The sequence below is a fragment of the Gadus morhua genome, chromosome 23 (genome assembly GCF_902167405.1).
Source record: "Gadus morhua chromosome 23, gadMor3.0, whole genome shotgun sequence".
Lineage (NCBI taxonomy): Eukaryota > Metazoa > Chordata > Actinopteri > Gadiformes > Gadidae > Gadus > Gadus morhua.
This window is the reverse complement of record NC_044070.1, coordinates 9,381,618-9,407,312: the sequence shown is the minus strand read 5'-3', so window position 1 is coordinate 9,407,312 and position 25,695 is coordinate 9,381,618.

Below are 25,695 nucleotides of genomic sequence, written 5' to 3'. Positions count from 1 at the left end.
ATAATAGACACCGTGGCTATTTAGATGGTATTTCAAGTCTTAGATGATGGGTCCAATAATATAGGCAGACTCCGAACTTAAACAATCCTTCTGTGCGATGCAGGAGAGGAAGAAGCTTATAATAACATTTACATATCAATAGATTGACAGGTAAATAAGTCATTCTTTAATCATGCATACTCTATGGCAGCCTAACCCTAATTAACCTTGGAAGAAAAATCACATATTTAAAATTCTCTGGGTCTTGGGAGTCGTCCAATGTGATCAGATTTTCCTTCTGTTTCTCTTACTTATTCAAGAGATAAATAATTCGCTGTCCATGTACTTGTTTCTGGCGTACTTCTACTCGTGTTATTACACTTCATCCCATGTTATTCCACCTCATCTACAAGTAAAGCCCGACAAATAGTTTCTCCAACCAGAGTGGAATTAGAAAACTCACTGATGGATCACCGAGGCGTTCAAAACATGGACCACGTGCCGGCAATTATCGTAATGGGTACAAGACTAGACACAGTGCCATATTAACCTCCGAACACGCGCTGACATGATTATGTTGATGGAGTAGCCCCCCCCCCCCCCCCCGCTGCCCCCCTCCCTCCCAGACAACCGCAAGCTACACATTAACCCCCGCAACCATTGTTGTTGTTGTCGTTTCTGTCGCGTGTTTTGGCTAGCAGCTCCGCGGCATAACGGATAATAGCATTATCCGTTATTCTGGCTCCCGCCGGTGTTTGCTTTACAGCCGTGCTGTGCGTTCGCCAGCGATGGCTTCCATCCATCGCGACGCACCGGCGGCTGAGCGTCAGACTCGGGAGAGCGAGGAGCGGCGCGGCGGGGAAGCCCAGGGTAATCATTTGCATTTGTTTTTTATTGCGATCATTACGAGTCCCCCCCCCCCCCCCCCCCACACACACACACACACACACACCCCTTGCCGCAGGTGGGTGGGGTTCTGACAGGGGCCCGCTAGCCGGGGCCTCGGTGACAGAAGCCATGTTTTACCAGGGAGCCAGGGGAGCCACGCCGCGGCTAGGAGCTGGCGGAGGAGGGACCGCCGCGTATTGAGGCTGCTGCTGTGAAACACAGAGAGTAAAACAACCAGGGGAGCAACAGGTCGTCCTGGTCTTGCCAAGAACAAGTGGAAACAGACATATTTGAAATACTCATACTTGAGTCATTTAGTTTCTGTCCAAAGTGCGTGGAGGAAGCGAGGCAGGGAAGGTGTTTCTTTATTTGGAGGGCACTTGCTCTTGGATGCCTGCGGTAGACTGTGGACATTGGGGATCAAACCCAGTTCCTTGAGGCAGTTAGTAGAACACTTTCATACCACAACACCCCTAGTACTGGCAGTTCTAAAAGAGTGAGAGAGAATAGACAGACTTTAATAAGCATTAAACCGAATGAGAACACCTTATAAATCCGATCAGTAATCTTTCAGTCATATGTGCTTTATATACTGGTGTTTACTCTTGTGGGGGTCCCTGTAGACGGTCTCCTCCAGCCCAGGGTCCAGGGGACAATCTGGCTTGGAGTCGGATAGATTAGAGCTTTTTTAATACTCAATCACAAACTACAGATGGAGACACTGTATTTCTGTTTGGTTGTGTTTGTGTGTGTGTGGCTCTCCCTCTCGATCTCTCTCGCTCTCTCTCGCTCTCTCTCGCTCTCTCTCGCTCTCTCTCTCGCTCTCTCTCGCTCTCGCTCTCTCTCGCTCTCTCTCGCTCTCTCTCGCTCTCGCTCTCTCTCGCTCTCTCTCGCTCTCTCTCGCTCTCGCTCTCTCTCGCTCTCTCTCGCTGTCTCTCGCTCTCTCTCGTGCCCCCGCACTCTTTGTATGATTTAGTGCGTGTATGTGTATATTCGACAGCATGTGTGTGCAGACATGATTTTCAGTGTTTATCTTACTGTGAATGATTGCGTTAGTGTGTGTGTGTGTGTGTGTGTGTGTGAGCGTGTGTTAGGGGCTTAGTAAACCACAGATTAGTGAGGACCAACTCTCGCACCAGTACAAGACATTGTGTGTCTGGAGAGACCAGCCCCCCCGGGGAAAAGCTGAGCACAGGGGGTCGAAAGAAAGAAAGAAAGTAAGAAAGGGAAAGAGGAAGAAAGAAAGAGAAAGAATGGGAAAGGGAAACAGAGAGAGAAAGAAAGAAAGGGAAAGAGAAAGAAAGAGAGAGAAAGAATGGGAAAGGGAAACAGAGAGAGAAAGAAAGAAAGAAAGAAAGCGATCAAGCATTCAGAGACCAGGGGTCCCCACTTTGGCCTCTCAGGTCCCCACTTTGAGCAGGTGAGTCCTGATGTGTGTTTGTGTATTCAGTGTGTGTGTGTGTGTGTTTGGTGGTGCTCCAGCGGTGAGCTCCATGCCTGAGCAGGGGGGTGGCAGAGATCACAGCCCTTTGTCCTTCAGTACCTGGGGAGGGGTCTTGTGGGTGAGCGCCAGGCGAGGCGCTGCATCAAAAGCCCCTCTTACCCGGCCGTATCAGCACGCTGAGGAAACTCCATCAAACATGAATATTCACCAGACCACCTCCTCACCCCCACCCTGCCTCTCCCCAGCTGTCCCTCCACAGAGAGAGAGACTTTGAACACCACTTAATTAATGATCGTTTTCTAGTTTGCATTTCTTCTGTAGTCAACAATGAAACCCGCCCAAAAAAGTACAGATGGCTATTTAATTACATTCGCTAATGTAATTTCACAATTATTTAAGCTAAACCACAGAGAGAGAGACAGAGAGACAGAGCGGGAGAGAAAGGGAGTCAGAGGGGGAGCGAGAAGGGAGAGAGAGATTTGTTGTACGTGTAAATACACAGAAAACGTGTTTGTTGTTTGTTTTGATCGTTAATCAAAATGAAAGTGTCTCAGCTCGAGTGGTCGCTCATATTCTCAATTAGACGTTGGTTCACCAACACCAGCCAATTTTTTCATGCTCTAGAGAGAGAGAGAGAGGGGGGGGGGGGGCAAATCTAATCCACCATATTCTCCCATCTCCGAGGTTTAGCCATCTCCTGCTCCACGTGGTAGCTGGGAGTCGTAGCGTGGGGTAGCTCGGAGTCATAGCGCAGGGTAGTTGGGGGTCGTAGGGTGGTGTAAAAGGGGGTCATAGCGGGGGGTAGCTGGGGGTCGTAGCGCGGGGTCGTTGGAGGTTATAGCAGGTGGTCGTTGGAGGTCGTAGCGCGGGGTAGCTAGGGATCGTAGCGCGGGGTAGCTGGGGGCCGTAGCGCGGGGTAGCTAGGGATCGTAGCGCGGGGTAGCTGGGGGTCGTAGCGCGGGGTAGCTGGGGGTCGTAGCGCGGGGTAGCTGGGGGTCGTAGCGCGGGGTAGCTGGGGGCCGTAGCGCGGGGTAGCTAGGGATCGTAGCGCGGGGTAGCTGGGGGTCGTAGCGCGGGGTAGCTGGGGGCCGTAGCGCGGGGTAGCTAGGGATCGTAGCGCGGGGTAGCTGGGGGTCGTAGCGCGGGGTAGCTGGGGATTGTAGCGCGGGGTAGCTGGGGGTCGTAGCGCGGGGTAGCTGGGGGTCGTAGCGCGGGGTAGCTGGGAGTCATGGCGCGGGGTAGCTTGGAGTCGTAGTGGGCCGCAGGGATCACACGGGGCGGTTCTGGCTTCTAGTTTATGATGCGTCTTAACTCAATCTCAACGGCTTCTGAAGAGCCAGCTCTTCCGCGAACATCTTGAACTGATGGATGTGGACTTTGTTGTGTTCTACTCTTGTTGTCTTGTCGAATTGAATTGGATGTTGCGGATAGGAAGCACTTTGTTGAGATGAATGATCTGTGTCTCTGAGATGAGGCTATTATGCACTGATAAAATTACTGCCAGTAAACTAGTTGTTAAGCTTTCGACGCTGCACTCTGTCCTGTTTATTCCGTAGAAACTTTGTTGGGCAGCAGTTGATATTTCTTTCTGAAGTTATTGCAATTTTTGATTTTAAGACTTGGATCGTTTTTTTCATGCTGAGCTGGGGAGAGTGGGGTTTGTGACAGGGGTGTTTTCTGTGATGACGGTGGTGGTGTTTGCTGTGGTGATGGTGGTATTTGCTGTGATGATGGTGTTGGTGGTGGGGATGATGATGGTTTGGGGGGGGGTGGGTGTTTGCAGCTGTGGTGATTAAAGAGGGGGAGGTGGGGGTGGTGGTGGGGTTGGTGGGGATGAGGACGGCAGAGGAGCTATTGGTGTTTGTGGCTGTGGTGATGATGGTGGAGAAGGTGATGGTATCGGCGGGGGTGGAGGATAAGTACCAGCCTCTTGCCTGATGCTATTCAGCAGAGCTCGTTGTTTCGGTGGTGGTGGAGGTGATGGAGGAGGAGGAGGAGGCGGAGGTGTTGGTGTCCAATGATCCCGGGCAGAGTTGGGTGTTTAGTTGGGGGTTGTTAAAGTGCCTGTATGCCGTATTGATTTTTCGCGTAGCATATTCTAGTGCATCAATTGAAAGTGTTACCATCGATTATGATATCCGCTCGCACCTGACGATTAAAGCAAATAAAACCATCCAGAGGACTGGACGTGCGGTTAGGTGTACGGTTTCTTTTATCGACTCCATTTCCCCTCGCCCTGATCAAATCTTCTCCACCTCCTGTATCACAACGTCTTTCTGTATTGATGGACTCGACGTTATCTAATCTGCGCGTGATGACGTTAGGGTGAGGCTCTGCGGTGGTGCGTCGGACCATTTCCCAGAGTCGCGCCGAGACGCCGCGTCCTGTCGAGGGCGGGGGGGGGGAACAAAAGCGCCGCCGCCGCCGCCCAAAGCCCTTCCCAAAGCGGTTATCTGCTCAGCCGTTTTGTTGTTGCTCGGCGGATCAAAGCGACCAGTGTACTTTGTTCAACGTTTATTCATGACCCCCTGCTGTGGCGCCATCCGTCGTAGCACAACACACACACACACACACACACACGTACACAACGCGCAACGCTTTTGAAAAATAACTATTCTTTATTCCGTTACATTGTTTGCTTGTCCGGGGGGGTTCTCGCGGTCGTTAGGTGGAGATGAAACGATCCTCCATGGCGGTGACGTGAGCGGAGGGGGGGCAGCCCCCCCCCCCCCCCACCGGGCAGCGCCGGGACGAACCGGGCCCCCGGCCCGCATGCCACAAACCACGGCTCCCCGACCACTCATTACGGAGGACAGTCGCTCGCCTCCATCTCATCGTCCTCGCTCAACCGCTTGGCTGGCGCGCACACACACACACACACACACACACACACACACACACACACACACACACACACACACACACACACACACACACACACACACTCTTTAATGGAGGCCCAGGTCTCCACAGTCTATTCGTTCTTCTTATCTTCGCTGGCCGCCTATCGCTCCCGCTCTGTTTTCCCCTCCTCCTCCCCCTCCTCCTCTGGTGTGGATTCAAAGAGTGTCCCTCCACCTCTTGGGCTCAGTCCAATTTGGTCTCTTTCCCGCTCAACCCCCCCCCCCCCTCCCCATCACCACCACCATCCCACCCCCACCTCGCAAGTCACCAGAGCAATTACCCCGGTTCTGTGCATTTACATCCCGGGCTTTACCGGCACCGTCGCGGGCGCCGCTGAGCCGGGCGGGCTGGAGCGAGGCCGGGTTCTCGGGCAGGGAGGCCATTAAAGATAATGTCCACTTCCTGCTGCCCATGTGAGACCACCACGACTCATCTCACAGGAGAGGGGAGGGGGCGGGATGCCTGGCCTGACCCAATGTGTCACACACGCACACACGCATACATGCGCAGATACACACATGCACACACACACGCACGCACGCACAGGCATGCACGCACGCACAGAACACACACACACACACACACACACACACACACACACACACACACACACACACACACACACACACACACTCTTATACGTTTCATCCAGCGGTAGTGTCAGGGCCGGGGGCAGGAGGTGACGGGAGGTCTCGGAGATGAAGGCTGAAGGCTGCGTGGTGAGCGTCACTAGCAGTCCTGATGGGGGGGATTTCAGAGTTTAAGGGGACAGTGAGGGCGGGACCAACGCAGCGTAGGCGGCGTGTGATTTGATCCTGCGGTCCTTGAGGCGGGGCCGCTGCTGCTCGCGTCTTCCTGTCAGAGGAGAAGTGTTATTATTACGGGGTCTGGGGTATACACACACTGCAGCACGGCGTTCATGGGGGGATTATGTTTAAACGAAGAATACATAAAACGCTACGTTGCTTTGATTTGTGTTGGCGTGATTTGTTGAATTGGCGTGTAATACGACTGGGAAAATGCACTGACAAGTAAACTAAAAGTCTGATTTCATTTCGGGGGGTTGTTTTTTAAACGCTCTGGATCCCAGCAGAGAGATTTCATTACATTGGCAACCATTTTAAGATGACATAATCTCGTCAACTATTTTAAGGTCTCAATCGCCTTGCCAACTATTCTACACTAATTGACAGTTAATCATTTAGCAGACACTGTTCGTCCCATTATCTTACCAACCAGTTTAGGCTGTGGGCAAATAATAACAACAGTTCAGACAATATGGCACCATTTGATAATTAGTTTTGATTCTTCGTAATAACAAACTTTAATAAATATAGGTTTCACCGTTCACATCTCTGAGATGCGGAGCCAATCCAAGGCTGGCGAATAATTGACCCCTGACAGCAACGGAGGGACCAGTGAAATGTTATTAGTTATTATCTGTTATTAGTGTTTTAGCAGCTAATGTGGCGTTACTCGTGACGGGAGAAAGGGTTAACGTTGTGACTTCACTTGCTGGAATTCTGCTAATTACATGCTCCTTGTCCGCACACATGCACACGCACACACACGCACACACACAAGATATACACTGAAAAACTACAGACACACACCAGATATACACTGACAACCAAACAAACACCGGCCCCACACACATGCACAAACAAAATACACAAACACACACACACACACACACCCACACACACACACACACACACACACACACACACACACACACACACACACACACACACACACACACACACACACACACACACACACACACACACACACACACACACACACACACACACACATAATTGGTCTCTGGTCTCCATGCAGTGAATCAAGGCTGAGTCACAGCAATAAAACCCTGAAGCTCTCCTCTCTCTCTCTCTCTCTCTCTCTGTCTGTCTGTCTGTCTGTCTGTCTGTCTGTCTGTCTGTCTGTCTGTCTGTCTGTCTGTCTGTCTGTCTGTCTGTCTGTGTCATACTTTCTGTCTACTATACTTTCTGTCTACTATACTTTCTGTCTACTATACTTTCTGTCTGTCTGTCTGTCTACTATACTTTCTGTCTGTCTGTCTGTCTACTATACTTTCTGTCTACTATACTTTCTGTCTGTCTGTCTACTATACTTTCTGTCTCTCTGTCTGTCTGTCTGTCTACTATACTTTCTGTCTGTCTGTCTATCTCCCTCCCCTAAAGGTAGAATCCCGGGGCTACCTATGCTAACAGTGCCTTGACAGCATACACTTGACTCCTTGCTCGCCCTTCCTCGCACTGCATTTAACCAGAAGAAGAGGCGATGGTCTCAGCGTTCCTCAGTTCAAGCGCCAAAGACTGAAGTCGGTCGGAGGGAAACTGGCCCCCCTGAACCCCCGGCTAGCGGAGGCTATCACCCAGCCAGCGGTTCAACAGGGCCGCCAAACTCTTGGCACCACCTTCTCCTCCTCGTGGCCATGCACAAAATAGTTTCAGCTCTTGTTATGGTTGGTTCGCTGTCTTGAGTTTGCGGAGCGTTCACCCGTGATGGAGTCCCCAGGTCCTTCCATCATATCCACATCTCGCCTTGTTTTCGTTTTCCTGTCTCCACTTAACCGTAGTCTGTTTGTGGCTTGTGTTTCTGGTTGTGCTTTGGCTTTGACACTCCAGTTATGTTGTGAATACAGGGGAGCACCCAAACCCTTTGTGGTGGTAACATTATAGACACTGTGGTGACCCCCTGCGCCCCCATTTGGTCATAGCTGCCACTACAAGGGCAGGGCTAAGCCTCGGTATCCTAATGACCTCATTGACCACACCTGAGAACGGGGGGTGGGGTTATATAAGCAGGTTTTCACTCTCCTTCAAATGGGCACCCTTTCGGTTGATGCAGGCCCTCTACTGCTTTACTATTTCACATGGGAACTTTGCTTTATCTAATTCTTCCCCACATATCCTTGAATTTAAACCAATTATCTCTAGACATTTGTTTTCGCCTTGTGTTGTACCATTTCAAATAAATTACCTCTTTGATTTAAAATTGAATTCTGTTTCACTCCCTTTATTATGTGATGGTGTACGAATCCACCGTTACACTGCTTGAAGTCATTTAGCAGAGGTTTTTATCCAGTGCGACATACCATTAGAATGCATTGTATCGGGTTTTGTTCGTACCTATATACCCTTCAGTGCCGGCCTGACGTCGGTCGCTGAATGCCTTCGCTCCATTATTAACAGGCTGATGATGAGGCAGCAGATCTGTAAACAAGGGAACCGATCGATGTGTGACCTGCAACACGACCCCACCCACTTGCCCTCTTTGCCCCCCGAGGAATCCTCCCGCCGCCATCTTTGAGGTCATTCCAAATCACTCAGAGGTCCTTTGTGACAGTCCCTCAAACTACACACACACACACACACACGCACACACACACACACACACACACACACACACACACACACACACACACACACACACACACACACACACACACACACACACACACACACACACACACACCAACCAAGCATAAGGAGCAACAGTGAGCACTTGTGTAAAGTTGTGCAGTGAAGTTCAAGGAGGATGGGGGAGATAAACATTTATTTATTATGTTTTCATCCCACATGGCAAAAAGTAGCAAAAGCATATCAAATCAGAAACTGCACGGGATTATTTGAGAAATTATTATTAATGTAATATGATATTGTATGTGGATGCTGTCTTAAGTTGACATATGAAGAGTTCAGATGCAAAAGCCTCTAAACGCAGTGAAGGTATTTTGAATGTTTTTAAATTCTGTTATTGTTCAAATAAATGTGTTGGCATTTTGTGCCATTGAAGTTATGCTTTGTGACTGTTTCTTTATTAATAATAATAATATTATTATTATAATAATATATTTGGGCCTTTTGCCTTTGTTTAGTGACTGCAGAGAAATGGGTTAGGACTTGTAGTACTTTCCCCCCTTCCCATCCACACACACCAAACCCCTTAGAAATGTTAAATTATTGATTGTGTTAGCTTTCACCATTTTCAGTGTTTTTAATGCTTCTTAAGTGGTTTTACTACTTTTTTACCATGCATTGTCCAAAGAAGTGGATTTAGAGGTTTTTGCCAAAAAAGTACCTGTGAATTTAGCTGGTTTTGACGCAAAAGAGAGTTTAATTTGGTCAAAAACAAAAACAAAAAAAGTGAAATTCTTGAAAAAAAAAAACCGTTTTAATCATTAACTTATAACCTTATAATTGCCTTTAAAATAAAATGACAGAACTTGAACATAGAAGCCTGATAAAAAATGGTAATTTAGAAGAAAAGTGGTCAAAAAGACTTAGAGGCTTTTGCATCTAAACTCTTCATATATGCACGCGTTGTCTTGGGTTGTTGGTTTGTATGCTTGTCAATCGTCAGTAAAGAAACAGCGCCTACTTTGTCTCCGGCCTCTATATTGTTTGTGTGGACATGAACCCAACCTCAACCATCCCCTTCGCATCACAACTTAAACTAGTCCAGTGTTCCTTAAAGTGGGAGGCGCAGGGGGTGGGATGGAAGAACAAACTAAATCGTACAATTACTAAACAAAAAAACCAAGCACATGTGGACCAACCATGATAAGAAATGCGACGCACACAAGCTGTGAATAAATGCCCACGCATGTGCCAAGGGCCAAAGTGCCAAAGTTGAATAGTTGTAGTAGTAGCTCAGGAGGACGAGCGGTTGACCTGTAACCGGAAGGTTGCTAGCTTGATCCCGGGATCCTTCAAGCTGAAGGTTGAGTTGTCTTTGAGCAAGACACCGAACCCTAACTGCTCCCGGCGAGCTGGCTGTTGCCTTGCATGGTTGATCCTGCCGTCTGTGTTCAAATGCGTGTATGAATGGTCGCTTTGGGCTAATGCCCTTAATGGAAAAATGGAAAAAATATATTTTTGTACGAACAAGGTTCCAGGCTTGCTGCAACATTATCGTCGTTCCGATATTACCAAAAGTGTGAAACTGATTTTGAACCTTACATCATGAAGCAGTGTTATATTAATTTCTAGGTAAGTGATCGCCGGGGATGGAAGCAGAGTAATCGCAAGGATTTAGGGTAGATGGAGGTGATATTGGCTACTGAGTCTCGGTAAACACGAACAGGACGTAGACTCAAAGCTTCGCAAATGTCAGGGCAATAAGACTGCAGCTGGCGGAGAAGAACATCAAATGTCTGGTGTGCAGAGTATGCTAATTCACAACGCTAATTAACTGTCACAACGGCCATTTTGGAAATTGTGTCCATTATAACATTTTATCAAAATAGGGAAATTTTAATCTTTTTAAATTTCATTTATTGGCATATGGACGTTTAGAAAAAGTTTTTATTAAATTGGGTCCGATCAAACTTTTAAAGACATTTTCCTCATTATGCTTTGTTTGTGCCCACATTAAGACATTTGAGGGTTTGTTCTCAAAAGAAGGACACTTAAGACGTACTTTAGGGAACACAGCCTCCTCCTAGCAAGCCAAACCGTTTGGAACTGATCTCCCTCCCTTCAAACATTCTGACTTACTCACACACTCACCAGTCTTTTCCACATTTCCGACTTCCTGTCCATAAACTACTTACCCCTGCTAGGCCTTTTTCAACCATACCACTTGATTGAATGCAGTTTATGTATATGTTTATATTTTTCTATATCAATAGTGATATAGATACAGATATATCTAGTAATGGTGCTATGATGATGCTTCACGTCTTTGAGGCATTGGAACATCAGTTCAATTGAGTTTAGCTACCATGAAAGATATGCTTGAGTGAACATACATGTGAAGATGGAAAAGGCAAGCTCAACATCTTAATCTATAAAACAAAAAACTGAGACCAGCAGGGTCAGAATGTGTCAGTATCAGTTTCTAATGAAATCATCTCTAAACGAAGCCTGTCAGATCCTTGATGGTCAAGTTCCTGTGTTTCTTTGTTCAACAGTCCACTGAAAGCTATGTCAATAGAAGACAGTTCGTCACTGCAAACACAGGAAAGGTTATCTTGGTGAGGATGTCTTCTTGTAGCAGTAATTGCGAAGCCTCATGAAACCATCGAGATATTCTAGTTTGTGTTTCACAATCGTTATGTCTGGCCTGGGCCGGCCTGACATTGTTCAAAAACCTCACGCTAATCAGATGAAATAAACATGATGCTCTGACATTCTTTGTTGTTGTCAAATTCGGCGGATGCAAAGTGAAGAAATCTTCTGGGAAACGGTATCCGTGCAAAGAGTTTATGCGACTCCTATTTCAACATCGTGATTCGCTCTATTCCATGTGAAACGGTTCTGAACGCTCCCTCGATTGCGACACTTTCCCTGGACGGGCGCCATTGTTCGAACCCATAACATAAGCGTTTTTCTTCTTCTGGAGATAAACGCGTCGCATGCGTCGATGTAGTGCTGGCGGCGTCGTAGCGCAGCCTACCTCGATGTCTTTGTCCGCGTGTCGAACAGAGGCTTGTTGTTTGGAATGGATTAATTACCCTTCTTGCGGGAGAGGCAGAAATTGCTGGGCGGAAAAATAGAATCATCATAATTAAGCCGTCATTTTTTCAACGGCGACGAGAAAAGGGCAACACGTTTGTTTGTTACCTTGGGCGAGAAATAAACGTGGAATATGTTGATGAGGTGGAAATGCCTGCATGGAGTGAAAGGGAAAAAGAAGAATGAAGAGGTAGGTTTGGAAATATATAGGTGGGCTGATTATGGATGTAAAGTGTTGTGACATCTTTTTGTCACATTTATGGTCGCAAAAATAGGATGGCATTTTTTTAATTGTCAGGCAGTTTGGGTTAAAATTGGATTCAGTAAGACAATGGCCATCTAAAGTGGTTACCTGAGCAGAATTTAGATGATGTCCCTGAGCTTGAATTTTGTATAACAGACTGTCTCTTTTACTGTCTCTTAACTGCCACTATACACATATATATGTGTCATGTATGCTGTTTAATAGGTGTTCCTGTGTTCATACATCTGTCTATATTTACAAAAATAATTAGCGTTAAACTAGCTGATGGGCCTAAAAGATCCCTCAGGGAAATCCCTTCCTCTCCTCCCTCCTCTCATCCATCCCTTCTCTCCTCATCCCCTCTCTCCTCATCCCCTCTCTCCTCATCCTCTTCTCTCCTCATCCTCTTCTCTCCTCATCCTCGCCTCCTTTCCTCCCGGGTCTCCCCTCCTCTCCTATTCATCCCTCTCCTCTCATCCCCTCCTCTTGCCTCCCATCCCTTCATCTCCCCCCCCTCCCCTCCCCTCCACTCCCCTGCTCAGAGTGTATTCATGTATGTAGATACTGTCCCTGTCCAGATGAACGGTGGGATATGAGGAATGATTACGGGCCGGAGTCTGTGATATTATTGTTGGAGCGGGGACCAATCAGAGCACGTTAGGGCCGACGGTGGAGATGGTGATCAACAGGTCAGGTGTGCTCAGACGTTTTAATTGGACTTTTAATAAGAAGCCTCTTCTGCAGGAATATGTGCGAGCCTGGGGAGCCGTTTCATCAGACACACTGCCGCTGGCGCTAAACTGATTTACTGAATTAGCACCGAGGAGGCTCGGTTGGCAGGGATGGAGTGTTGAGGGGATCAGAGATGACTGGAAACCTGGTCCAGCCCTGCAAACACAGGATCACAAACGCACACTCACACTCGCACGTATTCACCCAAACACACAGACTGGAAAGGCCACACACCAACACACAAATATATATATAGACACAGACACTCACAAACCTAAATACACAGTTTAGGGTTGATTAAAGACAAACGCACTCACATGCACATAAACAAATACACACCCTGACACGCACGCACGCACGCACGCACACACACAGAGACACAGGTGTGGATCCGCATCATTACACCCAGTGCGGTAGGGTGTCCAGGTTGTGTGAGCGGTAATGACCGGTGATGTCAGCTCCCTGGACCCCGGCCCGTGGTGCAGCACACCTGCACTGCAGCAGCCTTGCGGAACCGGCATGCAAAAATCATGAAGCAACACCGTCGCCCCAGGCTGGGGACTCGAGGTTCTGCTACATGTTATGATGTCATAAATCAGCCTGCCCCGCCGGAGGGGAGGGGTCACTTACACCGCCCGCTAATGTGTGTGTGTGTGTGTGTGTGTGTCTGTGTGTGTGGCGACGCAGCTCAGCGACTTTTTAAAAGATAACACACACACACACACGCACACGCACACACACACACCTGCTGTAGCCAATGGGAGGGCAGGAACACAACGGGCAGGGCATCTGGCGAGGCTGGGTCACGTAGTTCATCACCTGCCTCCTAATAGGTGTAAACACAGCTCCTTCACCCCCCTGGGGCGCTGCAGGTCTGTGGGAGCCCTGCCTCATGATACATCAACCCTTACCTCTGTACTTCTGTGTGAGTCAACGCCAAGCTCTTTTTTTTTCTCTCAATAACATTGGCTCGGTTTCATTGGTAGAAATTCGTGTACGGCTCATAAGTTCAGAATGATGGAATTTGGAACTCGGCTGGTTGGAATCCCTGGAGATTCTAGAACCCCAACACCCCAGCCATCCAAAGCTGGGAGCAGGAGGTAACATCATGTTAGAGAGAGTTAACTGTAATAGTACGGCCCCTCTCATTCTTTTTAAGGGGAATAGGCACAGACAGCAGTGATCCCTAATCAAGTGTTTTCAGTGACTTGTATCAGCCGTTTAGCCACAAAACGTCTTCATTCAAGAATTACAATAGGAGGAAAATCTGCCTCTGGATGCTGAGGGCAGGCAGGAGACTGACTGAAGGGTAATTCGACCGGACCGGGCCAGCGCGGTTAATTCTCCTGATTAAGTCTGAAACCAAGGTTTGTTTGGCTTTCAACATGTACGTCTTAAGACTATAACGGCGGGGAGCAGGCTGTATAAAAAAACCACAGCGTTATTTCTCAGCGGGCAATTTGTCTGCTGTAATTCGTACGCCGCCGTACCTGGGGGAGGGTTGCCCACGCAGGGAGGGGGGGATGGGGGGAGGGGGCTCGGCTCCGCGATAAATAATGTAATGGAAATACACCAACATGATGGCTCCCCTTTTACCCCGACATGTGTAGCTGTCAACTTTGATCAACAACGCGTGCGCACGAAGGCTTCGGCATGGGCCGCGGCGCACTGAACAGCCCCGCTTCATGTTTATGCTCGCTTGTTCAAACCCCCGCAACGTAAGCAAAGCAAACCCAGGGGTTTCTCCGGGAAATACCGCAGCCCGCGGGGCATGCTACGCGCTCGCTAGCTTGACTGGAAGATTACGGTTGCTGGGAAACCATTAGCGGCGGTAATGTTTCAGGGGGAGAGCTGCTGATAGAGAGGGAAGGAGCCGGAGGGGGAGTTGCGCTGCGTGATGGAATATCAAACCGCCGATAGAACTTGTGTTTTGCGTCGGCGGGCCTGTTTCAACATTCATAAATAGCGGCCGCGGCCTCAGAAAACCTCGGAGAACGGGATGAGCTTCCGTGGAAGTCGATAGGAAATGGATCTTTTTGGAATTTGGAATTTTTCACGGTTTTGATATCTCGTCTCCTGGGCAATTGGTTCCTGAAGAAAACGGGTGCAGGGGTGGTTCACCTACTCAACTGCCGAGTTTAAAATGTAACTGGTAAATCTTTTTTTATACAATAGTTAGGCTTTTTGAAATTTTAAAGGTGTCTATACACAGAACGAGTACGAATATAAGTGAGTGGATAACATTACCTGATAAAAACATCGTAACCCCACGCATTTGATGATCATGTCAATATTATATCTTTATCTGAATAGTACAGAAGAGGTGAGATTTCTAAAAATATGACCTTTAAAAAAAGTATTAAGTCAGCGAGATTTAATTCTCCGGGTACTTCCTAATACTCCTTATGCGCCAAAAGTTTCTTTGCAGACAAGTAGCCTAGTGGGAAGTAAACAGTATTTTAGAAACAAACTGCGACACCCATATCAAAGCGCCTCAACTGTCTGTTAAACTCTCATGTATATCCCCACATCAGATCACTTCAAAACACCTTTTTGTTTCCCTCCATAAATAATTCCCTCTGTGTAGACCAACTGTATATATATCCTCTCTCTCTCTCTCTCTCTCTCTCTCTCTCTCTCTCTCTCTCTCTCTCTCTCTCCTCCCCCCCCCCCCCTCTCCCGGGCCTCTCTCCTGCTTCTTGACATCGGTTGTAGTTTCCACCACAAATGGGACTGGGATTTGGGCTTCAACCCAGATACCAGCCCCATCCTCCCTTTGCCCTCCCCTCTGTCCCGCCGTGTCTGAAGAACAGAAGCAGAATTAGCATTAGCACGTTAGCCTGTGCGCCGTTCCGGAGGCAGGGGGGGAATGTATGTGGGCAGGTTCCACGGGGTGCCTGGAAAGAGTTTCCATGCCTTGTGTTTTATCTTTTTGTCTTGTCATTCCTACCAAACAATCATTTCAGGGCAGAAAGGTAATAATAATAATAATGATACATTTAATTTAGAGGCGCCTTTCAAGACACCCAAGGTCACCTTACAGAGCATATAGTCATCATACATTTTTTAAAAAACAAGACATTGTCTTGACATTACACTGGTAATGTTTGGTGGCTGAGCAATAAAGTTAGGAACACAAAGGCTTTGGTCATAACTATCCTTCAGCTTATTTTACCAATAATAATAAAGATATTATAAAGCTTAATACAGGCAACCAGAGTATTAATTATGATTCTAGGTAAATATGAAATAATAATTGTAGTTCAACGGAAAACTTGATTTATTCTTCTCTTGTACCCTGGTACCCTGCTTCTCTTGTACCCTGGTACCCTGCTTCTCTTGTATCCTGGTATTCTGGTACTCTGTAACCTTCCTACCCTGGTACAGTAGTTCTCTGGTACTCCTTGGTACACTGGTGGTGGTTAGTGAGGTCCCCCCTTCACTGTAAAGCGTATTTGAGTGTCTATATAAATGGGCGCTATATAAATTCAATCCATTATTATTATTATTATTATTATTAACATTATTACCCTGGTACTCGTGTACCTTTGTATTCTGTTGTCCCGGGTACTCCTGTACCCTGATGACCTGCTGCTCTCGGCGGGGGGATGCAGCTTGGTACAGAGCCCTCCTCCCCCCCGGAGGGGGGACATTCACCAGGCTGGGAGGGGAGGGGGGGGGGTGTTTGATGTGGAGACCCTGAGCTCAGCCGTGAACCCACGGGCTGCCGGTGCCCTGATCAAAGAGCCCTTAGCGTGCGTTTGATACGCCTCCTGTCCAGCGGGTGTGATGCGCTCTGCTACGGTTTGGTACCCATCATCGGTTGGTTCCCAGCACCGCCGCGCATTTGGGCGCGTTTCAGCGCGTTCTGACTGAGCAACAAGGCGAGGTGATCTGTGATTGGACGGTCTCGGCCTTGGGAACGCAGATGTGGCGCAGTGTATCGGAGCCCTGGAGGTACAGCTGCTCCCCCCCGCCGGACCCCCTCTCACCCAGCTCTGCTCTCACCTCTCGTACTCTCCTCTCCCCTCCTCTCTTTGCTCTCTCTCTCCTCCCCTCTCTTACCCCCTCCCTCTCTTTGCTCTCTCTCTCCTCCCCTCTCTTACCCCCTCCCTCTCTGTTTCTCACCCACTCTCTCTCTCTTGCTCTCTTTACCTTGCTCCCGCTCTCTACTCCTCCCCCCCCTCTCCCCCCCGTCTCCCCCCCTGTGTGTCCCTTCCTGTCGGCTCTGGTTAGCGTCAGCCTCTCTGGGATGGGACAACGGAGTTCAGTGGAGACGGGGCGGGGGGGGGGACTGGAATGCATTTGGCTGAGGTAACAAATTAGATTAATCTATTTATCTACTGGGTTCTCTCTCTCTCGCTCTTCCTCCCCCACACTCTCTCTTCCTCCTCCTCCCCTCCCTCTCGGCCTATCCTACTTGGTTCCTCCTGTCTTTCATTCATTTCTCTCTCTCTCTCTCTCTCTCTCTCTCTCTCTCTCGCTTCTTTCCTTCATCATCAGTGCCTCTCCATTTTTCCCTCTCTCATATTGAACATTCACCGTCCCGCCCTTTCTCCATCGCCCTCTTCTTGCTCTCTCTCCTCCAACCTGTTCTCTATCTGTCCCTCTTTCATCTCATTCTCCTCCCCCTCCTCCTTTGTCATCTACAATCACTTCCATTCCCTCTTTCACTCTCTTCCCTCTCTGTCTCTCTCTTCCCTCCCATTCTCTCCCCCTCTTCCGTGTGTATCTCTCCCTCCCCCCACGACTCTATATCTCCCTCTTCTGCCTCCCTCTGATCTCCCTCCCTCCCCCTCTTTCACATTTGTCAGCAGGGGGTCTCACCTCTCTCTCTCTCTCTCTCTCTCTCTCTCTCTCTCTCTCTCTCTCTCTCTCTCTCTCTCTCTCTTCTCTGCACGGGGACATATCTTTATCAGCCTGCTCTCTCTCTCTCTCTCTCCTCCTCTCTCTCTCTCCCCCCCCCCCCCCCCCCCCCCTCTCTCTCGCTCTTTAAGACAAAGCTGTCTATGTCGATCACCCTCCGCGTTGTGACCCTAGTCGGCCCGGATCAGGACGACCAGAGGGTCTGGATTAGCATCTCTCATCCCCAACCACGAATTTATTCAATGTGTCATGAGAGAGGGAGAGGGGGAGAGGGAGAGAGAGAGAGGGAGAGAGAGAGGGAGACCCAGCTGTTGCGAGCATCATCATTACATCATTTCCATCTCCCCCACCAGAAGCAATATCATTTTGCGGAATAAAAGCCTGGCATAATATATTTTCATTTGTCCGTCCCCGGCTGTATCAGCAGATGTGGACGTAGGGGCCTTTTTGGAGCGATCTGCACTCATTGAAATAATGATTTACTGTGGAGTTGATGTCCTCATCGGGGGGATCGTCTGTGTGTGTGTGGGTGTGTGTGTGTTAGAATATGAACGTGTATGTACTCTGTGCTACACCTACGAGCGCCGGTGTGCACACGTTTACGATTACAATCCTCTCATGCCTCTGTGATCTCGATCCTGGCAACGGCAAAGGGATTTGACCACAGGTGGTCGAATCAAACACGCTGAACCCACCTTAAGTTTAAGTGTAAAGGCTACGCTGTGTTTGGTTTTAATTGGAGGCAGTGGCTTCTGTGTGTGAACCCACCTCCTCGGTTTAACAGTGAGACGTGTGGGGCTGATCTACAACACAGGCCCTGGGTAATCTCCGTCATGGAAGTGGCGTTGAAAGGAATTACACCGAAAAAAGCAGGTTCAAAATTGTAACCCACATGAGAAGATGATAACATATCTGGAGTTTCGTTCCGCTGCGTTTGAGGTGGGTGACTTTGTTACCCGCCTCCCCGTCAGACCTTAGAAACTCTCCCTCTCTCTCTTCCTCTCTTATGCTCGCTCTCTCCCTCTTCCTCTCTTTTGCTCTTGCTCTCTCTCTCTCTCTCTCTCTCTCCCTCTCACTCTCGCTCTCTCTCTCGCTCTCGCTCTCTCTCTCTCTCTCTCTCTCTCCCTCAAGTTCTCTCTCCCTCTCTCCCTTTCTCTCTCTCCCTCCCTCTCATGCTCTCTCTCTCTCTTCCTTCTTCATCTCACTTCAAAGGTCTCTCAACCCGCTCGTCAGCAAACGGCCCCCTGTCCGATAACACTCTGCATCAGACACAATGGTGTGTGTGTGTGTGTGTTAGTACGTGTATGTACGTGTGTGTGTGTGTGTGTGTGTGTGTGTACGGCGGTGAATCCAAACGACTCCATTCCCTTATCTGCTAATTGCGCGCAGAGTGTCATTTGAAATAGTTACGAGTGAATAATGATTCGGCCCGGCCGGTCTCGGTTCTCCTGGTGGCAGAAGCAGCAGAGGAAGATGTCTCAGAAGACCCAGTGACCTGGATCCTGGTCGCTGCTGAGGAGACATAGCAACCAAAAAACACAAAAAAATAAAAAACACCCTAATACACTAATAAAGGCGCCCCGCCCAGTTGAATATGCACACTATTTAGTGCTTTAGCGCCCAACACCACAGAATAAGCATCTCACTTTTCTCAAAGACAACCCCCCCCCCCCCCCCCCCCCCCCCCCCCCCGCTGCTGTGCGGCTAAAGCGTGCGGGGAGCGATAAGGTCTTATCTGCCATTATAAAGCTTATCAGCGCCGCGTGTCACAACACCCCAGCGCCGTACCAGCACAGCGCCGCCGCTGAGTCCACACATGAAATATAGAGACAATTACGTGTTGACCTGATATTAGACTTGTCTGGGGGGGGGGGGGGGGGGGGGGGGGGTACTCCACGACGGTGCGTGCCCACTAGAGTTGTTAAGCCTCGGCGCGTGACTCCGCCGTTGACTCTGCCGACAACGCCTCCGTTGACCTGATTCAATTTTCTTTTCAATTACCTGTAGTATATTACCATCACTGCAGCCCTGATGGGGGGATAAATCACAGGGGGAGGGGGGGAGGGCGAGTGGGGGCGGTGAACGGACCCCTGTGGCCAAACACATACAGACACACACATACAAATGCGTTCGCACACACACACATACACACACACACACACACACACACCCGCACCCTTATCCCCCGCTGGTTGATGAAGAGCTGGAAACTGCTTTATTTACTCTAAATATAGTTAAGATTAAATGGGCAATAACACACACACACAGCAAACTAAACACACAAAAACACACACACTCACGAAGACACTCAAAAATAAAACTAAACAGACACACACACGCACAAACACACGCACACAAACACACACACACACACACACAGAAAACTAAACATACAAAAACACACATACAAACACACACACACACACACACACACACACACACACACACACACACACACACACACACACACACACACACACACACACACACACAGAAAACTAAACATACAAAAACACACACACACACACACACACACACACACACAGACTCACAAAGACAGCTATACACACTCACACGCCACACTCCCCCAGCCTACGTCTCAGCCGTTAGCGACCACTCCGGCTCAAGGTCACGGGGGGTCCAGCAGGAAGCAGTTGCCGAGTAACGGAGGCATGTTTCCGGAATCTTCCGTAGAATCTCCTTTAAGATATTAGAGATTTCAATAGAAGATAGGATTGTACCGTTTGTTTTCGTTTTGCTATCAGATAGAGGACCAGACCTTTTCTGATAACACTTTATTTGAAGGGGTTTGCATAAGACACTACACTGTCATCCTAACCATAAAATGACACATGAGCATGGAGATGGAGGAGTCTTTCTGGAGGTTTATGTCATTGGTCTATTATATCTTTATCAATGCAAAGTCGGCATTGTCTGAGATGTTCTTTATGACAACTAGAAGTTAACCATGTTGTCATGGTAAATGTCTAGTTGTCATAACGAACATCTCAGACAATGTTAACCCTGATATCATCACGACATAATAACCTGTCAACGTGTTTGTTATAAAAAAGTGACACTGGGTGCTTTCAGTATAGCACTATTCTGACCTGCTGCTTTTCAATCTTTTGTTGATGCAGCCCATAGGACGTACGGCGTGTGTGTTTCACTGACAGCCGCATGTTGCTTTATCGCTTGATGTTATGGTGATATTTTTTCTCAATCCATTCATTAGCACACATACATTCAACGCATGCTGTGGTTCTTTATGTCGATCCATCTCTATGATTTATATATTCATTTTATTATGGACATGTATGTCCATAATAAAATGTATATATACAGTATCAGCTTGAACTTCTAAAGAAAAGTTTAGTTAGGCTATACATCGGTATGTATGGCATGCCTTCCATGGGCTGCTTTCCCAGAACATGTCTGCCATGAAAGGAGCTGGTTGACCCAGAGACCGGTGCTCACACTGCATACTTAGCCCGCTTGGCAGAATGACGAGGTGGAAAACATGTGTCAGAGGTAATCTCCCTCCTCCTGAGTCCCTGAACCTTCCCCCCAGTAGGCCGGAGGGGCTTGTCTATATCTCTGTCCAGGGTAGACCCTCCATGATGTACGAAAACAAGGCAAGAAGATTTTAACATATAGGGGTTTACAAACTTGTTAATTTGTGGAAATAAGTCCATTTATTTTGCCGCCGTTATGGCCCATGTTGTTTATTTGTTATGTCCAGAGGCGGACAGAGTACACAGCTTCCTTACTTGAGTAAAAGTACAGATACCCCTTGCTAAATTTTACTCAAGTACAAGTAAAAGTACTACAGTCAGATGTCTACTCAAGTAAAAGTACTGAAGTACTTGTTTTTAAAAGTACTTGAGTATCAAGAGTACAAGAGTATGTTTTCTAAATATTGCATTACTACTGCCACAGTGCTTACATTTATGTATAGAAACGTCCTACATGGAGTTATGAAAAATGTTAACACCTTGGAGAATGTAAAAGGAATTGAAAGTAAAATCAAGTAATTTTCATCTTTTTACCATGGCAATAGCACAATAGTATACAGTATAACAGTATACTCAAGAACATAAAAACAATTGCTCAGCTTACATAAACATGCAATATCAGAAAAGAAAATTCAGCTAACAATTCTATGTGTGTGAGTTTCTCCGTTTTTTTATCAATCAAATCAACAATCGTCTCTCATCTAATTCTGACCATGGAGTTGGCTTTGGCGGAAAGCGAAGGTGATTGCTGATAGGCTGAAGGCTGTCCTAATCAGTTTGAGAGGGAATCACGTTTGAGAGGGAAACAACAAATTGAGGGTTTCCGTGATTTTTCTTTTCTCCTTTTATTTTTCAGAAGGAGTAACGGGTACTCACGGTTATGGATAGAAATGTAACGGAGTAAAGAGTACAATATTTGCCTCTCAAATGTACTTGAGTAAAGTCATGAGTACTCCCAAAAAATGATACTCGAGTAAAGTACAGATCCCTCAAAATTGTACTTAAGTACTGTACTCAAGTAAATGTACTCCGTTACTGTCCGGCTCTGGTTATGTCATAGTCATGTTGCCTCAGGATTGCAAATGTCTGAAGCAAGCAAGTTAGGTGAAATGCCGATGCTGAAGTAGTGCTGTTGACACAGGGTTGTTTGTAGGCCGAGGTGAGCCGAGGTCCTGCTGACAGCGGGCGGCAGTGTGGTGGCTCCAGGAGGCTGGAGGTCACTGCTGAGGTGTCATGGAGCTAACTCGCCCCACTGAGTTACTCTGACGACATGTTTGCCCTCTGCATGACTTCAACCCCCGCTTTGAATACTTTGAGTAGTATAATGCTCTTTAAACAAATCATTATTTTTTTTAAGATTGATGGATTTACGAAAGTGTCCATTATCTCAGTTACATTTAGGACACTTTTATCCAAAGCGTCTTACAATAAGTTCATTTGTTAGAAGAAAGAGAAACAATATATCGCTGTCAATACACTAAATGTGTTTTTAGAAACAAGTGCCAATAACTTAAAAGCGCAAGGTTAACCCATTCCCGTATACCTCAAGATAGCTAGGATAAGATACTACACAGTAAGTACTATTATTTTTTTGCACCAATTGTGTGCAAATACAATAATGGAAAAGCTATCTCTGGACATGTCTGACAGTGAAACACATGTTTGACAGTGTAATTACACTTAATGGGTTCTTAATGATTACTCAGAATCATACCCATGGAGTTGAGGTCAAGGAAAGTATTCACGATGATGATCTCTTGACAGGCAACATCAAAACCCACCGCATCGGACACTCCAATGTAATGTTAAACATGAAGGGAGTTTAAATATCTTTAGTTCCGTTTCCTTGGATAATGAAAAATTGTCATAATAAAGCCATTGACGGGTTGTGCTGTCTTGGTGAATGTCAGGTTGTCATAACAAAGAGATCTCAAACAATGTCAACTCTCCATTTAAAGGACATAATAGACAGAATGACACTCAAGGACAACAGTATTTAACATCGACAAAGACTTCTTCATGTTCATGACCTGTTTCATATCATGGTTATGACAGTTCCATGAAAAAAGCGGTTTGCATGTTGTGTCTTAGAATTTATGCTTTGTGCCGCTTAACCCAAATGAGGGATCATATAAAAAAAAATAACACATACAGACGTGCTCCCACTTCCTAATAGACATTAATATTTAATATTTACCCAGTGGCAGCGACAGATGGCCAGGAGAGAGCTTCGGTTCAAACGTTTCCTCTGCAAAGTGTTACATACGCCTGTCTTGAACCCAGATGTGCACTACGTCCACATCATCATCTTTTGCGCGTAGCGGACCTGAAATAAAACCATAAAGACGTGCTCCGGCTCCACGAGTCACATGAATATTCAGCCGGCGGCAGGTGACCCAGCGGGGGGGCTATCGACCCCGGAGTGGTGGGAGCCACTCCCCGCCCCGGCGAGGCGGACACATCCATCGATTTTATTCCGATTCCTGACGTCCTCACAAAGAAGCGGGCAGGAAAAAAGGAGTGTCTGGGTAAGGAACCGTGCAGGGCCGGGACCCCCAGGCGTCAAAACACCCGTTAATCCTCGCCGAGGGTTCAGGTGTGGCTGGATTTGGCGCTCGGCCGGGGGGCGAGGGGGGGGGGCCGTTGACATTATAAACCCAGCTTGTTGTCGACTGCTTTGAAATGTCACGCGTTGGCAGGATTAAGCCGCCGCACCGTACCAAGGCTAACCCAAAATGTTGGTGACCAGTGTTGCATTACTTTTTAGAATGTGGAAGCCGAGTTTTCCATTACTGTGTATGTAGAACGTTGACAAAGACTTCTTCATGTTCATGACCTGTTTCATATCATGGTTATGTCAAGGGTTCTGTTACTGTGTCCTTAGAACGTTGAGGACGAGTGTTCTAGTACTGTTTCTTCAGAACGTCCATGACGAGTGTTCCAAACTTCTATTAAACTTTCAGGTTCACCCCAAGGAAGTACGGGTACCGTGGTCTCGTCCTAATAGCACCATTCGGAAATGTGCGTCCAGAGTTGAAGGGAAGAGAGCTGGGGAGAGGGAGGTGGTGGGAGAAAGGTTGAGGAAGACTTTCGTTTGGTGTGCTCGCCGTGTCCTTGAGACCAGACAAAGACACAGAAACAGTATTAGTAAGAATTCTTAGTTACTGGCGCAAGTGTGTGTGTGTGTGTGTGTGTGTGTGTGTGCGTTTGGTTGTATCTCCGGAGGGATTGAAGATAAAGTAGAGGAAAGAATGAAATAAAGAAATAAAGAAAAAACGGAGACTTTGAAAAGTTTCTTGACGCTGGCTTGTGGACAGTGCTGGGTATAAAGGCGATTTAATTAAAAGCAGATGCCTGCGTCGACACTCCTAAAATCCCGACCCTAATGAGCTTGATAGCTGGGTTCCTTCTAATTAAACTCTATTGTCCCTGACAACCTGCAAATACAGTGAAGGCCAAGAAAACCCCCCAAAAATCAAATTGCTTGCACTACAGCTCACCTTTCGTCAGGAACTTCCCCATCACCAATAATGAGAGTGACACAAACATAGTGTGTGTGTGTGTTTGTGTGTGTGTGTGTTTCCAGATATAATCTGTCGGCAAATCGTGCAAACCAAGTATTATCTGACGGAGATAAACGCTTGTTCCTCTGGCGTGAATGGGGTGAATGCCAACTTCAGCGTTTACATATGTTTCAGCTCTTGTGTTTCTGATTGTGTTTCTCCTCTTGAGTTTCTGCTCTTGTGTTTCTGATTGTTTCTCGGCTCTTGTGTTTCTGCTCTTGTTCCGTGGCTATCTTTAGCCGTCCCTCCCCCCCCATCCCCCCCGTCTGCTTCTTGGTGAGATATTAAACGGCGTCCATCCCGAGCCGAACGTGAAATTAATCCAAATGTACTGTAGAGTGAATAAAAACAGGATCTGGGTTTTTACACAACTCCCCAGTTAGTGCTTTGATTCAATACTTCAGGCGTCAGCCGGCTCAGGCTAGCTGGCAAAGTCGGAAATCAAATTTGCCCTCCATTTTAGCGTATTGAAAACATTCTGTAATGCACTGTTATTTCAATTGAGCACACTTAAAAGGTGGAATGGACCACGGCGCTCCGCAAACACCGGCAAGAAAGTTCAGAAGCTACGTGACGGGATGTGTGAAAGCTGAGAGGTTTGCTGGTTCAGATGAAAAGTTTTCTTTTTCGGGCTGTTTAGTTTGGCCTGTGCGGACTGTCCCTCAATGAGCAGCTAGGGTGCGGTTTAAACTACCCTTGCTGTTTATCCCTTTTTTTTTCTTTCAGTTGATTTACTGTAAAGCAGACGATGATGACATCACTGCTTCTCTCTGGGCGTGGCGAACATTCCGATAATAAATATTGATGACATCGTTGGGGCCTTCTCTATGTTCACACTGGTGTTGGATATATATATATATATATATATATTTATATATATATATATATATATATATGTAGATATGTAATATATATATAGATATTTGGTGTTGCAAACTGAAGGTTTCTTTCAGGAATGGACCAACATCCTGTTAAGCATTATATCACAGGAAGAAGGACGTTGTTTATACTATTTTACTTCTTCGCTAGTCACTTCTATCCAAAGTGACCGACCCAGAGATTCAGAGACGGG